Source organism: Coffea eugenioides, chromosome 8 (assembly GCF_003713205.1).
Source record: "Coffea eugenioides isolate CCC68of chromosome 8, Ceug_1.0, whole genome shotgun sequence".
Classification (NCBI taxonomy): Eukaryota; Viridiplantae; Streptophyta; class Magnoliopsida; order Gentianales; family Rubiaceae; genus Coffea; species Coffea eugenioides.
The window spans coordinates 13,414,808-13,433,539 of NC_040042.1; the positions used below are offsets into that span (position 1 = coordinate 13,414,808).

Here is an 18,732-nt window from a genome sequence, read left to right on the forward strand (position 1 = left end):
TGTCGAGGATAATTTTGGTATCGTAAAGACAAACATCAACTTTTATTTACACTCTTACACACCAAGACTAATCATACTTTTTATAACGTAATGGACAAATTTCACTTTACCTCCATGTGATTTAGTATTTGCTTACATAACCCTCTATAATTTTAAAACTATACATAACCCCCTCATTATTTAGATTAAAGTATCAAAATAACGGAATTTGTAATCTATAACAAAGTCAACTAAAAATATTAATAAACAAAGGATTAATAACACCTTCAAAATCACCTTGGAGTTGTGCTGCATTTTATGTAATGAATCAAGCTGAAAAACAAAGAGGAGTTCCAAGATTAGTAATAAATTATAAACCATTAAATAAAGTTTTACAATGGATTAGATATCCTATTCCTAATAAAAAGGATTTGCGCAATAGATTATTTAATGCAAAAATATTTTCTAAATTTGATTTAAAATCAGGATATTGGCAAATATTAATAACTCCAGAAGATAGATACAAAACAGCATTCACAACACCTTTTGGCCATTATGAATGGAATGTTATGCCATTTGGATTAAAAAATGCACCATCAGAATTTCAAAATATAATGAATGATATTTTTAATTCCTATAGCTCATGAAGGTTTAAAAAGTATTAAAAACTAATTTTGATTTTTTGTATGATACTGCATGTCACAAATTTCAATTGATGATTATTAATCAGGTCACAATTTTATCTTATGATATTTTCTTGAGAATAAAATGAGAAACTAAAAAGGAAAGAGGAAAACCCAAAATTAAAAGAATTGAAAGGCTAAAAAAATTGTATTTTAGGAAAGTGATTTGAATATTTTTTTTAATCATTTAAGGATAAGATAGATCTCTGCAATTCCTCTTTTGTAATTTCAATCATTAAGGTGAAGATTTTTGTGGGAAAGAGGAAGAATTAAATAAAGAAGAAAGAGAAAAAGAAATAAAAGAAAGGAAAACAAGGTTGAATGTAAAGCTTTCTTTGAATGTAAAGAACCATGAATGATTGAATGGTCGATACAAAAAAGCACGATACCATGCCATTTTGTAATCTTGATAAGTAAATCCATCTGGAATAAATCTAACTGAGAATGATTTCTTTGAATAAAGAGAAGTCCATTCATTAGGAGAACAAACTTTCTTTATTATACATTTTGAATGACTAATAATATTTGGATTCTTTTTGTCTGGAATTGGGAATATTTCTACAGATTGGGTATCTGTAAGAATCAATTCATAATAATCCAAATTTTTTGAGGGATCATCAGGTTGCCAAAAACATTTTTGAGGAAAAATTCTTTGAGTAATTTGATTGAGTGTAGAATACAAAGGTACTTCTTGAAATCTGGTTAAAGTGATATGTTGAGTGAATGGCTTTATGAAATAGGTGTTTTCAATAGATTTTTCCGAGGGTTTTGGAATTTGTTGAAGAGGTCTTATTTGAGAGGAGGTTGGAGTGCAAGCAGCTTGACTGTAAGTCAATGCTGGGAAATCTTGTAGTATTTGGAATCTATTTTGAGTTACAGGAGTAAGACTCATCTCATAATCTTGAAATGTGTGGGTCTAGAATTTCCTGCTTTTGAATCCATTTTCCTGCAAAATCAATAAATAACATCTTTAAGTTGGTTAGATAATTGTTTATTTTGGTCTTTGTGATGTTGAAGAATTTCTTCATATTGAGGATTTTGCTCATTTCTTCCTGCTCTTCGTAGAACTTGAATTCTAATAGTGTTTCTCTGAATCTCTCTTTGAAGAAGGAAAGCTCTCTCTTTTGGTGTAAGAGTTGCCAAAGGGCTTCTCTGAAATTAACTGTATCATGTTTGGAAATTTGATAGGCTGGAATGCTTTGTCTTCCATTGTTGGTTGGAATAAAATATTGATATCCTCTGGATTGGAGAACTGCTTCTTTGTTTTGTAATTTAGGAGAATCTCTTTGGGTTCTTAAATAATTTGTATATTCTCGATCAGTTCTTTGGGCCATCATTTCACGATCCATGTCCTTGTAAAAATTCTCTAGTAAGAAAATCTGGTAATGAATTATTCTCTCCTTTTATAAATTCAATCTCAAAATCGAAAACAGATAAAATAGCTTGCCATCTAGCAAATATTTGTTTTGAAACTATATTTTGAACATCTTTTTGTAAAATCTCTTTTGCAGATTTACAGTCTATTCTAATTAAAAATTTTTTATTGTATAAATCATCTTGAAACTTTGATATACATAAAACTATTGATAAAATTTCTTTTTTTAATAGTTGAATAATTCTTTTGAGGGTCAGACCATGTTCCTGAATGAAATCTGACTAATTCTTCTTTTGATTCTTTTATTCTTTGTTTTAATATACCCCCATATCCTAATTCTGATGCATCCGTTTCTACTATCATGAATGCTTAGGATGTGGTAAACATAAGCATGGTAATGATTCAATTTTTTCTTTTAAATATTTTATTTTTTGAGTATGTTCCTCTGTCCAAGGTTTTGGGTTTTTCTTTAGTCTATTAAATAATATAGAACATTCTTGCCTTAATTTAGGAAAGAAATCTGCTATGTAATTTAAACATCCTAAAAACCTTTGTAATTGATTTTTATCTTTTATCTCATCTGGAAATTTAGTAGCAAATTCTAAAGCTCTATCAATGGGTTTTATTGTTCCTTGATATATATTGTGTCCTAGAAATCTTATTTTTGTTTGAAATAATTTCATTTTTGGGGCTGATACTACTAATTCATTTTTCTTAACTGCTTTTAAAAATATATTTAAATGTTTAAAATGTTGTTCTATTGATTCTGAAAATATTAGTACATCATCTATATATACAATACTGAATGAGCTATAGGGATTAAAAATATCATTCATTATATTTTGAAATTCTGATGGTGCATTTTTTAATCCAAATGGCATAACATTCCATTCATAATGGCCAAAAGGTGTTGTGAATGCTGTTTTGCATCTATCTTTTGGAGTTATTAATATTTGCCAATATCCTGATTTTAAATCAAATTTAGAAAATATTTTTGCATTAAATAATCTATTAAGCAAATCCTTTTTATTAGGAATAGGATATCTAATCCATTGTAAAACTTTATTTAATGGTTTATAATTTATTACTAATCTTGGAACTCCTCTTTCTTTTTCAGCTTGATTCATTACATAAAATGCAGCACAACTCCAAGGTGATTTTGAAGGTGTTATTAATCGTTTGTTTATTAATATTTTTATTTCCTTTTTACAAAATTCTAATAAATCAGAATTCATTTGTATTGGTCTAGCTTTTGTTGGAATATTCTTTTCATTAAAATCTTTTTCATATGGTAATTCTATCATATGTTGTTTTCTATCCCAAAAAGCATTAGGAATATCTGCACAAATTTCTTTTTTCAATAATTCCTCTAATTCAAAAATTCTTTTTTGTATTTTAGCTTCTTTTAATTGTTCTTCAATTTTTAAATAAGATTTTTCTTCTTTGATATAGTTTATATGTTGCTGTACTTTAGTAATAGTGTTTATCGTTTTATAAATAGAAGATGTTTGTAAAATCTGTAATTCTCTTTGTCTTATTGGAGTTAAGAATTTAAAAGTAATAGTTTTTCCCATTATATTTATTGAAATTCCTTCATGGTTTACTGCAAATGGGTAAATTTGAATTAAAAAAGGTGTTCCTAGTATTATATCATGATTTATATTTTTTACAATTATAAAATTATGTCTGATACAATATTCATTATTACATATTGATCCTTTTGTAAATTTATATTTTACTTGTAAATTTTCTCCATTTGCTGCCATTAATGTTTCATTTGTTCTTTCACAGTATTTAGTAGGAATTATTCCTTCTTTAATACAACTTGAATCAGCTCCACTATCTATTAGAGCTACATGTGTTTCTTTAAAATCTTCTACAGTAATAGTTACTAAAGCATACCATTTTTGAAATGTCATTTTTTCTATTGTATTTAAATATTGATCTTCATCTACTGGTTTTTCAGATATACATATTTCTTCTGTTTTGGAATTAGAAGTTGATGATTGATTATCTATTAAGGTTATTTTTGCTTCTATCTCTAAATCTTTTGTTTTTAATTCTATAATCTCTTGTTGCAATTGTTTTATCTGTACTTTAAGATTATTGATTTCTGTTTGAAGATCTTTAGTAGTTTCCTTTTTCATTATATTTATATTTGGATATTTATCTATTAATTTCGAAATGCTAAAAGGTTCTATTATCTTTGGCATTTTATCTTCTTGAATAATTAAACTTTTTAATCTTTCCAAATATTCTTTTTTAGCTATTGGATCTTTTTCTTTTTTTTTTATTGATGAGAATAATTGTTACACACAGAGAAACATCATTTTGAAGTACATGATCGAACTATAAAGACAGCAAATGAACCAGAGATGTTTGGTGCTTTGTTGAAAAGCAAAGTAGCTCCAATTCTCCTTAATCCTCAGCCCTTCATACGCTTAATTTTCCGAATTGAAGGCATCCCTAATCTGTCGAGGCGAATTGCTCCACGAGCCATAGTTGGGAACATATGGAAGGAGTCGTATAACTTGAGTTGATGCTCTGGATGAGAGACGCCCACATTGGACAATGCATCAGCGACTGTGTTAGCTTCCCTATAACAATGTGAAAAACGATCAGGATCTTCCACGAACTGCCAAATCTGCCTAATCTCTCGTCGAATCTTCCAAGGGCAGTGTATACGTTTCTGAAGAATTCCAATTAATACCAAAGAATCCGATTGAATATAGAGATTTTCAAAACCCCTATGTATGGATGTTTGAATGCCAATAAGAAGAGCCCGGGCCTCTGCACTTAGACATGTAGTTTCTCCAAGATATGCCGAAAAACCAATCAAAGGAATACCATGTGAATCCCGAAGAACCCCACCTCCTCCACCCAAACCTGGATTACCCTTAGAACAGCCATCTGTATTTAGTGTAAAACGACCAGTTTCCTTTGGTTCCCAATAAACAAGTTTGTACGTGAGATAAATGTGAGATGAATATGGCCAATCGTACAAATGATAGAATGAATGAGCCTTGAAAACCTGTTTGAAATAATCTTTTTCACTGTCTGAACTAGTTAAATCATTATAAAAATCATCTTCTGAACTTTGATCCTTTTCATTTATTAATAAGTTTATTAATTTATTTTTAATCTCTTCTTCTTCTGCACAAATTTCAGTAATTTTATCTTTTAAATTACATTTATTTGCTTTATGTCCTATTTTTCCACATTTGTAGCAAATAATTTTCTTTTCTTTTCAGGTTTATTTCCTTCAGTTCTTTTGTACCTTATTTTCTTATTATTGTATTTTTTAATTTTCTTTTTATATGCAGAGGGTGATTTAATTCTTTTAATTCCAAAATGCATCACAAAATGATCCTACTTCTTTTGTTTTTGAACCATATTTTATTTGTAATTTTAATTCTGAGCATAACATTAATCCTTCTTTTTTCACAAAAGCAAATAATTGTCCAAAAGTAATATTTTCAAATGAAATCACATCTGTTCCCATTTCCTTTTGTAAACTATCCATTATTCTTTGTGAAAATAAGCTTGGTAATCTTGTTATAAATCTTTCTTTCCAGAATGAAGCATTACAATCAGGTCTTCTTAATACATTTGTTAAAAACATATCCTTATACCATCTAAAATCTGATAATGTTGGACATCTTAAATTTGTTAAAAATATTTTATTAGAATTTAATTCTTCTTTTGAATTTCCTATGAAATACATTACTATTGTTACTATTATAAATTCTGCCGCATCTGATTGGGTTTGAATATTTCCTTGATCATCTTCAATTTCTTGGGTATGATCTAATATTGATAATTTATCTTGAAGTGTTAAAGCATTATCCCACCAATTCTTTAATTGTCCAGTAAATCCTGAAACTAATAATGTTGCAATATTTCTTTCTTGAATATTTTTTATTTTATATGCTAATCTAGCCATTCCCATTTCTTGTAAATTATTTAATACTTCGTATTCTGCTTTGCCATCTATATTCCATTCATAAATTGAGTCTCCATCATATTTAGTGGTACGAAATTTTGATCTTTCTTCATATTGAATATCTGGAGGGCTAGGTCTTGGATAATAATTTTTTGTACTTACCATTTTCCAATTTTTATTATTATTATTATTATTATAAAGAGTAAATCTTTCCTACACTGACGGTGTATACACTATCATCGTTGGATTCATGACACGTGTGCAAAAGTTGAATTTCAAATTTAAATTTGGTATAGTTGTCAATCATCCAACGTTAATAGTGTATACACTGTCAGTGTAGGAAAGATTAATCCTTATTATAAATCCTTCTTCTTTTTATTTTCTTTATTTGATTATCTTTGGATTCTTCAAATTGGTTTTCTATTGGTAAAATTATGTTTTCTTCAATTTCTGAATTTATTGATTCTTCAGATGAATTATTTATCTCGTCAGATGAATTGTCTTCTATTATTTGATCTAATGTATTTATTTTAGGAGTTTGAGGTTTAGATATATTCTGTAATGATCGAGAATATACAAATTATTTAAGAACCCAAAGAGATTCTCCTAAATTACAAAACAAAGAAGCAGTTCTCCAATCCAGAGGATATCAATATTTTATTCCAACCAACAATGGAAGACAAAGCATTCCAGCCTATCAAATTTCCAAACATGATACAGTTTACATTCAGAGAAGCCCTTTGGCAACTCTTACACCAAAAGAGAGAGCTTTCCTTCTTCAAAGAGAGATTCAGAGAAACACTATTAGAATCAAAATTTCCTAATGATATTTCAGCACCACATTTCCAACCTAGAAGTTTGACAAGAGAAAAAGAACAAGAGTTAATCCAAAATATTAATAATCAAAAATTAAATACTACAGATAATATATTAAATAGAGAAGCCCCAACCTTGACATCTTCTTCCAAGGTCTCAGATTGCTTGAAAACGCTAATCAGTATTGTTGAAACTAAGGTATAAAAAATCGATAAAAACGATTGAAACTTGAGGATTTGAGGCAATAGGCATATGGGTGTGGGTGTAGCAATAAGCATAGCAAGAAGGGATGGAGTTGAGGCCTAGTGATTCTGCTAATAGTTTAATGCTTGACAAATTTTTTGATGGTTGAATTGAATTATTATGGCATTGTATATTATGGATATAGTATGGTTCAAATAGTTATTTTTTCATGTAATATGATTTGGAATTCAGCTTGTGTTTATTTTAATTGAGAATTTTATGATTGTAAAATTTATTAACTTAGAATTTTGTACTTCATTGAAACTAAAAAAGAAAATTAATCATGCTACATACTACTAAAATGTCATTTGCACCCTATTTGCTTTTCCTGTTATGATCTCGTTCTTGTATTCTACTGTTTATATAGTTTCAAATACAAAAAATTTACTTTTTATGCTATCTAAAAGAATTTGTAGTGGAACTTGATGAGTTTAAATGCTTTAGTTATAGCACCATTTTGATTGCATTGTATGAATTCATTTACTCATAATTGTATGCTGTACAATGATAAATAATGTTTCTTGATTTGATTGAAGCAACTATTATCCATACTTCAAACGAGTCAATTAAGTAGAGTTGCTATATTGGATACTCATAAAGTAAACATTGAAAAATATCATTAAGCAATTTCTACCTATATTTTGCAATTCGAATTCATATGAGGAATATCTTCTGATTTTAGTTACCATTTTCTACGATTTCAAATTTAGAAAATATTATTTGCACCAATTTTTTATAATCAAGATAGTTTCAATTCAGATCTTTAACAATTATGCAGATTTGAACTTATTTATGAGATTATAAAGAAATGCCCCTAGCAAAAAACATCAAATCTGAATAGTTTCTACAAAACTTTGAAAAAGGCCACTTAAGTTTCTTATCTATCTATCATTTTTGGGCATTATTATCTCTGTAAGAAACATGTGATTAAGTCGTATTATATCCACCAAATTATATAAATAGTTAGTCTAAAATAAAATTATTTTAGATTAGATTGGACGCAAAGTGATTGATGGATAAACTTGACTTGATAATTCAGGTTGAACTTAAGTCGAGGGAGAAATCAAAAGCATTGCTTAAGGGATCTTTCACGAACATATATAGATTCGAGAGATGAAGGATCCAATTGATACTTTAAAATGTTTTATCATCTTGGATAAGTTTTAGAAGAGACTTTTGAATAATTTTCAGCTGCACTTTAAACATTTTTATCTTTTCAAAGTACCATTATCTTTGCGGTTGAAATTCAAACATAACCTTTGATTACAACGGATTCTTACATAGTATAACGATAAGGATGTTTCATTGCACATTATTTTATTGACTCACTATGTAACTTATGTTTTTTCTATTAAAATCACATGATAAAATCATCATACTTCAGTTTCTATACTACAAAATATTAAACAATAATTATTAATTATCTTGAATTAGAACCACCAAATTCCCGCGCGTCGCGCGGCCTGTCTCTCCCTAGTTTTAATGAAAAGAATCAGGTTGTATGTTTAAATATGAGTTCTAACTTAATCTGTTAATGCATGTGGACAACCTAAATGAAGTTTGTAAGTTCTTTCTCTTTCCAAGTGTGGTTTTTGGTTTCATTCATCCATTTGTTTATTTTGGCGGAATGTTTGACGTTACTTCTAATATCAACACTACTTTAAAAGTACTACTATAATATTTTAGCTTTCTTATATCATAATACTTAGTGACAAGTATATATTTTGTGGGCATGCCTAGTCCTTTAGAGGTTTCTTCTATCCTACAAGTATCGACTATAGATTCATCTACTCCAATGATGTTTGATAGTCCTATTTTTTATCAATAACAATACAATAGCAAACCCAAGATTGCAAGTGATTGCTCTTGCCACTACAAGTACTCCTATGGATAATGAAAGATCATAAGAAGGTGCCAATACACAAAATGTAGAAGCCATAGCAGAGACTGAAGGTGGAGAAGGATTCCACATCCCAAAAAAAAAAAAGAAACTTTCATGGCTTGGGATTATTTTGAGGAAATTACAAAAAAAATGGCATGCACTATGCCATGTGTCTTCATTGTAGAAAAAAGCTTTCAAGGGAAAAGATTGAGCAAACAACTAGTATGTTGAGGCATCGGAGCACATGTCCAACTAGGAAAGCAAGTGTTAGAAAAGGTAAGCAGCAAACCAAACTCAATTTTTAGCCGACTAATGAATGTCTCCGACTTTACCACCCTTGCATGACAAGTTTGACATGGAGAAAATGAGAGAATCTGTTGCCAATTGGGTGTTAATGCATGAGCATCTCTTACACCACATTAGAGGAAAGTTTCAACCTTAGATAAAATGTGGGATGTCGGAGTGAAAAGGATTACTCGAGGCGTTGCAGAAAAGGACTGCATAGTAGTCTATGAAGCTGAAAAAACGGAAGTTAAAGAACAAGTTGAAACATATTGCCAAAGTGAGTATCACAATTGATCTTTGAAAATCAAAAATCAAAAGATCGAGTATATGGTCATTACCAAACATTAGATTGATTCAGATTGGAAGTTGTAAAAGAAGTGCTAAATTTTGTTCACATACCACCACCTTGACAGGGAGTTGAGATTTCAACATCAATTTTCAAGTGTATGAAGGAGTGGAGGATTGAGCACAAGATACACACAATCTCAATTGACAATGCCTCGAATAATGATGTAGCTATTAGGCTTTTGAAAGATGACTTCTCCAAAACAAAAAAACTATTGTGGGGGGAAATTATTCCATGTCCGATGCTGTGCACACATATTGAACCTTGTGGTTTGATATGGCTTTTCCAAAATTGTGGATTTCACCAATGCCATTAGGGAGTATGTGGAATTTGTGAATTGCTCAGAGGATAGAATGTCGCTATTTGCTAAGATTGCGACCAACTCCAAATACCAGGGAAAAAGTTGTTTTATGACTGTCGGACAAGGTAGAATGCCACCTTCAAAATGCTAAATTGTGCTATCAAATTCAACGATGTTTTTCCCTGTTTCCAAGGTAAAGAATCTGTGAGAACTCGAGAAAATTTTGTATAAGCATTGCAAGTATTACCTTCATTTTGTTACTAGAAATATTATATAATTAATAATTGGTTAAATTAAACGTATAAATTTATTTATTTTTATTAAATTGAGGATTTAGAAATATCCTAGAATGGTGTAGAAAAAAATTTATTATATGAATCAAATAAACATATGATATGCATTTTGCAATTTGTGTCACTAGAATATATTATTGTCGAATTATTACATGTCCACTTAATTTTCTTTAAAACCAAATGTGTGAAAATTACAAGATTAAGGAAATACCAATAAAGTTAGGAGTTAATGTATAAATTAATAAAACCACAGCCCCTTAGTAAGCAAATAAGTTGATATCAAATGACCTAACTAACCTTTCATCCTAGCTAAACAACAATGCGACCAGCAGGATGTCTGAGCTTTAGAAGTAGGAATTGAGTTGAGGAACTTTGGAATTATCATCCACCGACTGAGGAAGTGAGTGATCAGCCACTTTGATATCATCAACCGAGAGGAAACAAAAGAAAGAAAATAGAGCAACTGAAACTTTTCTCTTTCTTCATTCCAAAAACCGTGAGAAAGAGAAAGAGCGAGAGAGTGGGAGAGTATATCTCTGGTTCCTTCAAGCGAGTAAAACATGTAAACACATAGGCATGCAAGCACACAAGTAAATAAAAGCAAATAGAAGCCTAACTATTACATTCGGGGCCCTAACTACAATTTAAAAGGGAAATTAAAATAATAATAACCTAACTATTAAATTTATCTAACTAGTTACATTTTGGCAGAATTAAAACCTATCTATTACATAGCCTAGCTAAATACATGTCTTGAACTCCCATCTATTACAATTTGGCATTTAAATGCCTCATAAATAGTTATCAAATTTAAATAAAACAAACTAAATTTAAAAATGGATAAAATAAGTAATTAAAAGAAAAAAGAAAAAACATTCAAAGCATGCAATTACACATAAAAACACATTGGAGCACATAATGGGATTTAAAATAATAAAAGAGGTTATCTCTCTTGAAGTGGTGACCAAATGGGGTGAAATTTACTCTAATTATACTCCAAAATCAACAAAATAATCAAGGTACCAATTTAATTGTGAATAAATGGCATAATCATGAAATCTAAATTAAAGCACCTGAATGAAGTATAATTAAATTAAAGAAGAAAAGCAACTTGTATTTAAGAAATCAAAACTATCAGGGACCTAATTATAAAAATTAAGGAAGTTTTTGAGGTTAAATTATAATTATCAAAAATATTAGGGGTAAAAATTTTTAAAATAAAGTTTAGGGACCAAATTGCAATTAAAATAGGGACCTAATTGAAATAAATAAAAGTTTTTAGGACATTAATAAAATAACTCAAAAGTCAAGGGACTGGAATGTTATTACGATCTGGTTTTTCCTAAGCAAACAGGCCATTGGGCCATTCTTTCTTATTTCTTTGGGCCGAAACCTCCCAAACCCAATCAAAAGTCCAAGAAACAAATGCGGGCCTACTTATCTTTTGACCCAGAAAAAAACCCAACAAAATGTGTTGGATTTTAACCTCTTTAAGCCCAAGTCCAAACCCAAAAATCAAGCCAACAACCCATTAGTCAAACCCAATCAAATAAACCTTTAACCCAAACTACCTATTTTACTAAAATCCAACAAGATAAACAAATCAACTAAAATTATTAAGTCACAATTATGATCTAAAATTCAGAATTAATCTACCCTAGAGACTACTTAAAAATATAAAAGGATGATTAAAATTTAAAAGGGTAAAATAAGGTCAACTTTTCCAAATTTTGGGCCATAGTGAAATTAGGCAAAAATTGAGAGGCCAAACTGTAATTTTTAAAAGTTTGCAGGCATATTCTTCGCAGTAGCTTTCCTCCGCAACATTCACAAAGTTCACCAAACCCAGCAAACGTTTTGAACATATAATGCAGATTTGGACAAGATTCATCAACCCAAACATCAACCATCAAATTTCATTTTCCCAAACACAAGGTTAAATAACAAAATATGCAATAGATCTTCAACTAGTGGGTTGCCATAAGAGGAAGAAAATCAGCAAAAATGGAGGAAAGAACAAGGTTCAACAAGTCCTTGGTGCCTTTAACCACAGTCTAGGCTTGTGAAGGGGAGGAAAATGAAGGGAACTACCTTTGATACCTCGAAAAAACTTGGTAAACGTCGAAAAAATAGATCCAAAAAGCTGAGGGAGGAAACTGATGAATCTTTGGTTTCGGGCTTAAGGATTGTGAGTGTAGCGAGTTCCAACCTCAATTCAACAAACTTCATGATACGAACGTCGCCAACCTTGTGACGAAACCCGTAAAAGATTAGTTTCAGGATCGACAAGAGGACACCAAGTTTGGAGCGGATGACCTCAACCCGTTAATCACGTGGTTAACGAACCTTGGTATAATGGTAGAAGACGCCACAACCTAGTGTGATTCTAGATTGATAAGTCACGAACACCTAGAGAAATTCTAAGGTATTCAAGAAGCCTTGGAGAAACCAAGAAAACTCTCAAAATCTGATTTATTGATTGAATGCCTAAAACCATTGGAAGTATGGGCTATTTATAGCCTTACATAGAGATGAACAACTAAATGTGGAACTAGTCTAGAGTTGTGGTCTTGACTAAGACTAACAATTGTAGGCTTGACTATTTCCATAAGACTAAGAATTGTGGGCTTGACCAAACCTTATGAGGTCATCCCTTAGGTAAACAACCTTATGAGGTCATCCCTTAGGTAAACAACCTTATGAGGTCATCGCTTAGGTAAATAACCTTATGAGGTCATCGCTTAGGTAATTAAAGCAAGACTATGGACCATTAAGCCCTTATTACAATGACTTAACTAAAACAGCAAATGTGACTAGAGAAGGGTCACACATGGTTCTCTTTGACGTGCACTACATGGATGACTTTCATTCCTTCATGCTCAAGACTCTCAATGACCTTGGGGACAATTTCTTGGCCTTGTATCTCATGAACAAGTCCTTGGAGTTCCTCCCTCATCTTGTTAGCTCGTGCTCGAGTTACGGGTCCTAGGGGAACTCGAATAGTTCGCAATGGTGTCTCTTGGTTCGTATCATCCCCCTCCTCTTCAAAAGGATTTGTCCTCAAATCAGCTTCATCGTCTGCAAGAAAAGGAGATAGATCAGAGACATTGAATGTAGCGCTCACATTGTACTCACCGGGTAGGTCCAGTTTGTAAGCATTGTCATTGATGCGCTTGATGACTTGGAACGGCCCATCTCCTCGGGGAAGTAATTTATTGCGCCTTTGGACTGGGAACCTTTCCTTGCGTAGATGTAACCACACCCAGTCACCAGGTTCAAACACAACGCGTTGGCGTCCCTTGTTAACCCGTTGAGCAACTTGGTCCATCCTTCGCTCAATGTTTAGGCGTACCTGCTCGTGTAATTTCTTGACAAAATCTGCTCGTTTAGCACCATCCATGTTAATGTGCTCAGAAGAAGGTAAAGGTGATAAGTCTAGTGGTGTTAAAGGGTTAAAATCATAGACTATTTCAAATGGTGAAAAATGAGTAGAACTATGCACCGTGCGATTGTATGCAAACTCAACATGGGGTAAACATTCTTCCCAGGTTCTAATGTTTTTTCTAATGATGGCACGCAAGAGTGTAGATAGTGTACGATTGACAACCTCAGTTTGGCCATCAGTTTGTGGGTGACTAGTAGTAGAAAATAGCAATTTGGTACCCAATTTTCCCCACAAAGTTTTCCAAAAGTAACTCAAAAATTTGACATCCCTATCAGAGACAATTGTCCTAGGCATGCCATGCAATCTAATGATTTCTTTGAAAAACAAATCAGCAATGTGCGATGCATCATCTGTTTTGTGACATGGTATAAAATGTGCCATTTTTGAAAATCTGTCAACAATAACAAAGATGCTATCATTTCCCCTCTTTGACCTAGGCAACCCTAAAACAAAATCCATGGAAATGTCGGTCCAAGGTTCCTTAGGTACAGGTAAAGGACTATAAAGGCCATAGGGTTGAAGTTTAGACTTAGCTTTGTGGCAAGTAATGCATTTAGCCACCATTCGCTCCACATCTCGTTTCATCCTTGGCCAATGGAAGTGCTCTTGAAGGATAGCTAAGGTTTTAGCTACGCCAAAGTGTCCCATCAAGCCACCTCCGTGTGCTTCCCTAACAAGTAAAGAGCGAATAGAGCAGTTAGGTATACATAGTCGATTGAGGTAGAAAAGAAATCCATCAAGGATGTAGAATTTACCTTGAGTTGCTGAACCACAAGAGTCATAAATACCTGAGAAATCTGGGTCATTGGTGTATAACTCTTTGACTAATTCAAATCCTAACAACCTTGCATCAAGTTGAGTGAGCAAAGAGTACCGACGTGATAATGCATCAGCAACAACATTAGTTTTCCCCACTTTGTACTTAATCACATAAGGGAAGGTTTCAATAAATGCAATCCACTTAACATGACGCTTATTCAACTTGTGTTGTGACTTAATGTGCTTAAGCGACTCATGGTCAGTGTGTATGACAAATTCCCTTGGTCTCAAGTAATGTTGCCAAGTTTCTAAAGCACGGATTAAGGAGTACAACTCCTTATCATAAGTGGAATAGTTCAAAGCTGCCCCATTGAGTTTTTCACTAAAGTATGCAATTGGTTTGCCCTCTTGCATTAGGACAGCTCCAATACCCACCCCAGATGCATCACACTCTATTTCAAACATCTTGTCAAAGCATGGTAATGCAAGTAGTGGTGCATGTGTGAGTTGATGTTTAAGCATTTGGAAAGCACGTACTTGAGCATCTCTCCACACAAATGGCTCATTTTTCTTAATTACAGCAGTTAGAGGTGCAACAATGGTACTAAAATCTTTAAAAATCGTCTATAAAAACTAGCAAGACCATGGAAGCTACGTACCTCACCCACCGTGCTTGGAGTAGGCCATTCTCGAATTGCTTTAACCTTCTCCTCGTCCACTTTGATTCCCTGTTTACTCACAACAAAGCCTAGGAAGACAAGTTGATCAGTACAAAAGGAGCACTTCTTAAGGTTAGCATAGAGCTTTTCCCTTCGAAGTACATCAAGAACAAGCTTCACATGTTCAACATGCTCATCTAAGCTCCTACTATAAATCAGGATATCGTCAAAATATACAACTACAAATTTTCCAAGGAATGGACGAAGTACGTGGTTCATCAACCTCATGAACGTACTAGGTGCATTAGTTAGTCCAAATGGCATAACTAACCACTCGTACAAGCCATGTTTGGTTTTAAAGGCCGTTTTCCATTCATCCCCCTCTTTCATCCTAATTTGATGATAACCGCTTTTTAGATCAATTTTAGTGAAAATCACAGCACCATATAGCTCATCTAACATATCATCAAGTCTAGGAATAGGGTGACGATATTTTACCGTTATTGCATTAACGGCCCTACAGTCAGTGCACATTCGCCAACTTCCATCCTTTTTAGGCACCAAGATGACGGGAACCGCACATGGGCTCAAGCTTTCTCGTGCCCATCCCTTTGTTAGAAGCTCTTCGATTTGGCGTTGGAGCTCCTTTGTCTCATCTGGACCCATTTTGTAGGCTGGTCTGTTAGGAAGTGGGGCACCTGGAACCAAGTCAATTTGATGCTCAATTCCCCTTATTGGTGGTAGTCCATTTGGAATCTCATCGGGGAAGACATCCTCATATTCCTGCAAAAGAGAGACAATACTAGATGGTAGAGTGTTAGTAAGATCACTTGTGACAACCAACACCTCTTTGCACAAAAGTACAAAGATGGGTGTATTAACACTCAAAGCTTTTCTTACTATATTGGCTTTTATCAATAGATTTTGCCTTTTTTCTCTCTTTTCAATTTTGGCCGGCTCACCATATGTCTTTTTCCTCTCAATTTTCTCGGCCCTTATCATTTTCTGTTGAGCTCTCGGCTTTTTCTATTTTTTCTTCTCATTCTCAAGCTCATTCTCCTTGATCAGGCTTTTTTGATCTTCATGAACTTGGATAGGAGTGAGTGGCACAAGCACAATCCTCTTCTCGCCTTGCTTGAAGGAGTATTTATTGGTAATGCCATCGAATGTAACTCCCTTGTCGAATTGCCATGGCCTCCCCAATAGTATGTGACATGCTTGCATAGGGACCACGTCGCATAACACCACGTCCTCATACTTTCCAATTCGGAAAGGTACTTGGACTTGCTTGGTCACACGAACATCCCCACTATCGTTCAACCATTGCAAACGATAAGGTGTTGGATGTCGTAGAGTGGGTAGTGCTAGTTTCTCCACCATCAAGGCACTAGCGACGTTAGCACAACTACCTCCATCTATGATCAAACTACATACCTTGCCTTTGATATAGCAACGGGTGTAGAAAATGTTCTCTCTTTGTGCATGGTCGGCGGCTTTCACTTGGGTTGCTAAGGCTCGTCTGACAACGAGTCCAACTCGTTCATTGACGGGCAATGCTTCCTCTTCTTCCTCAAGGGATGGCAACTCCTCCTTCTCATCTTCATCATCGGTGAGAAACTCACCATTGGGTAAGATGATCATAGCGCGTTGGTTCGGGCATTGGCTAGCAATATGCCCTCGGCCTTGGCATTTGAAGCATCTAGTATCTCGATTTCGCCCCATGCTCGACTCAATGGCAGTCTTTGGTGTTGCCTTAGACTCCCACTTAGTCATATCCGGCCTCGGTCTTGAAGGGATGGAATTACTCGGCCCTTTATCCTCTTTCTTTGGTGGTGTAGTTCGGAGATAAGAGGGTGAAAAGTTGGAGTAACTCCGAGTCGAACCCCTCCTCTTAATCCTCCTTTCAATCTTGATGGCCTTTTCCACCAGATCCCCAAGTTCCACATAGTGGTGTAACTCCACTTGATCAGCGATTTCGGGCCTTAATCCGTTCAAGAAGCGTGCCAGTGTTGCTTCTCGATCCTCCATGATGTCTGCCCGTAGCATGAGTATTTCCATTTCCTTGTGATAGTCCTCGACACTTCGTGCTCCTTGGTTGAGGGTTTGAAGCTTTTGATACAAGTCACGGTAGTAGTGACTTGGCACGAAACGCTTCCTCATTAGTCGTCTTAGCTCCGTCCAAGTTTGTATGGTAGGTTCACGACTCCTCCTTCGACTAGTGGAGAGTTGATCCCACCACACAACGGCGTAGTCGGTGAATTCGACCACGGCCAACTTGACCTTTTGCTCCTCCGAGTAAGTATTGCAATCGAAGACAAGTTCAATCCGCTTCTCCCACTCTAAGTAGGCATCGGGGTCTGATCGTCCTTGGAAGGGTGGAATTTTCATCTTTATGCCCGGAATGTGGTCATTTGAAGGCCTAGCGTCACGCTTAGACCTACTTTGCTTATGCTCATAGTTGTTGTCTGAGTTAGAGTCGCTAGACTCATGTGCATAAGCCTTTCCACGGTTGCCTTTGGAGCTTCCATGAGACAACTCTAAGCTGTCAATGCGTTGGTGCATCAGTTCAAGTTTTTGGTCCATCATGCGTCCCAATTCGCCTTTGATTGCTTCTGTGAAAAGTTTAAGATCAAAAGCTTGGGAGCTTGCTCCCCCCTCGTTAGCCATGGTGAAGTATAGGGTAAAAAATAACAATGGAAAGAAGTAAAGTTTATCTCGCACACTTCCTCACGTGTTTACTCTCGCTCTCGTGTTTGAACACTCTAATGAACTCACCAAGGTATTTTCAAGGCTCCTCGGTCAACTCCTCGAAGAAGTTAGAACTCATTCTAGTGTGGATCGACTTACCAACCAGGGTCACAAGATTGTAGCACTTTGAACGAAAAAAGAACAAAAGATGAAGGGACTGACCACGACTCAATGAACGACTCAAAGTTGAATTTTAAGGATCCTAGACAAAACTCTACCCAAAACTGGAATTTTGAGCTGCTGGTTGCTGCATTTCTGGGCAGTGTTTTGGTAGATAAATGGACACTTAGAGGATTCAGAATGACACTTAAAACTGACCTAATGATGCATAAAAATTTTCAGAATTAATGATTGGACAGAAATTCCCCAATGGTTGCAAAGATGGAATCCGAATGGAAGATGAATTTGTGTTACGGTAGGACTGTTTTGGAAACCCAAGGCTGACTTTTCTTCCTTAATCCTTTGGAAACAAGGATTAGTCTTCCTATTTGCTGGTTCCCACAAATTCTAAGGTCAAGTTCAAGATTGGAACTGATTTGGTTGTTTTTGGGAACAAGGGTGGAAAATTTAACTTGAACAGGTTGGAAAATTTGACTTGAATAGATTGGGAAATTTGACTTGAATAGGCTGAATGTTCTTCTTCTTCCTTTGTTTTTGTTTTATAATCAGCCAAGAAGAGTCAAATTTCGTGGCTAAAATGTTCTTAGTCAAGAAAGAAGATTGTTGTGGTGAAGACAAGGATTTTGGCAGCTGGAATTTTGCAGCCTTGTTGTTTACCAAGATTTGGTTCCCAAAACCCAGAAACTTCAAGATTCTTTCAAGAATTCAAGATGTTAATTTCCAGAATTCAAGAAACACGAAATTGAAGATGATTTCCTCCCCAAACAATCCAAGATTTCACGATTTGATCAAGACAGATTTTGGTTGTCTTCAAGAATCCCAACTAAAGTTCCAAGAACTTCAAGATTGTGGTTT

The 18,732-nt window shown here is 34.0% G+C and overlaps 1 pseudogene; it reads right to left on the bottom strand.

Annotated features, from left to right (window-relative positions):
- Window positions 1–4,462: 4,462 nt before the first annotated feature.
- Window positions 4,463–17,676, bottom strand: LOC113780298 (annotated as a pseudogene).
- Between the last annotated feature and the right edge of the window lie 1,056 nt (window positions 17,677–18,732).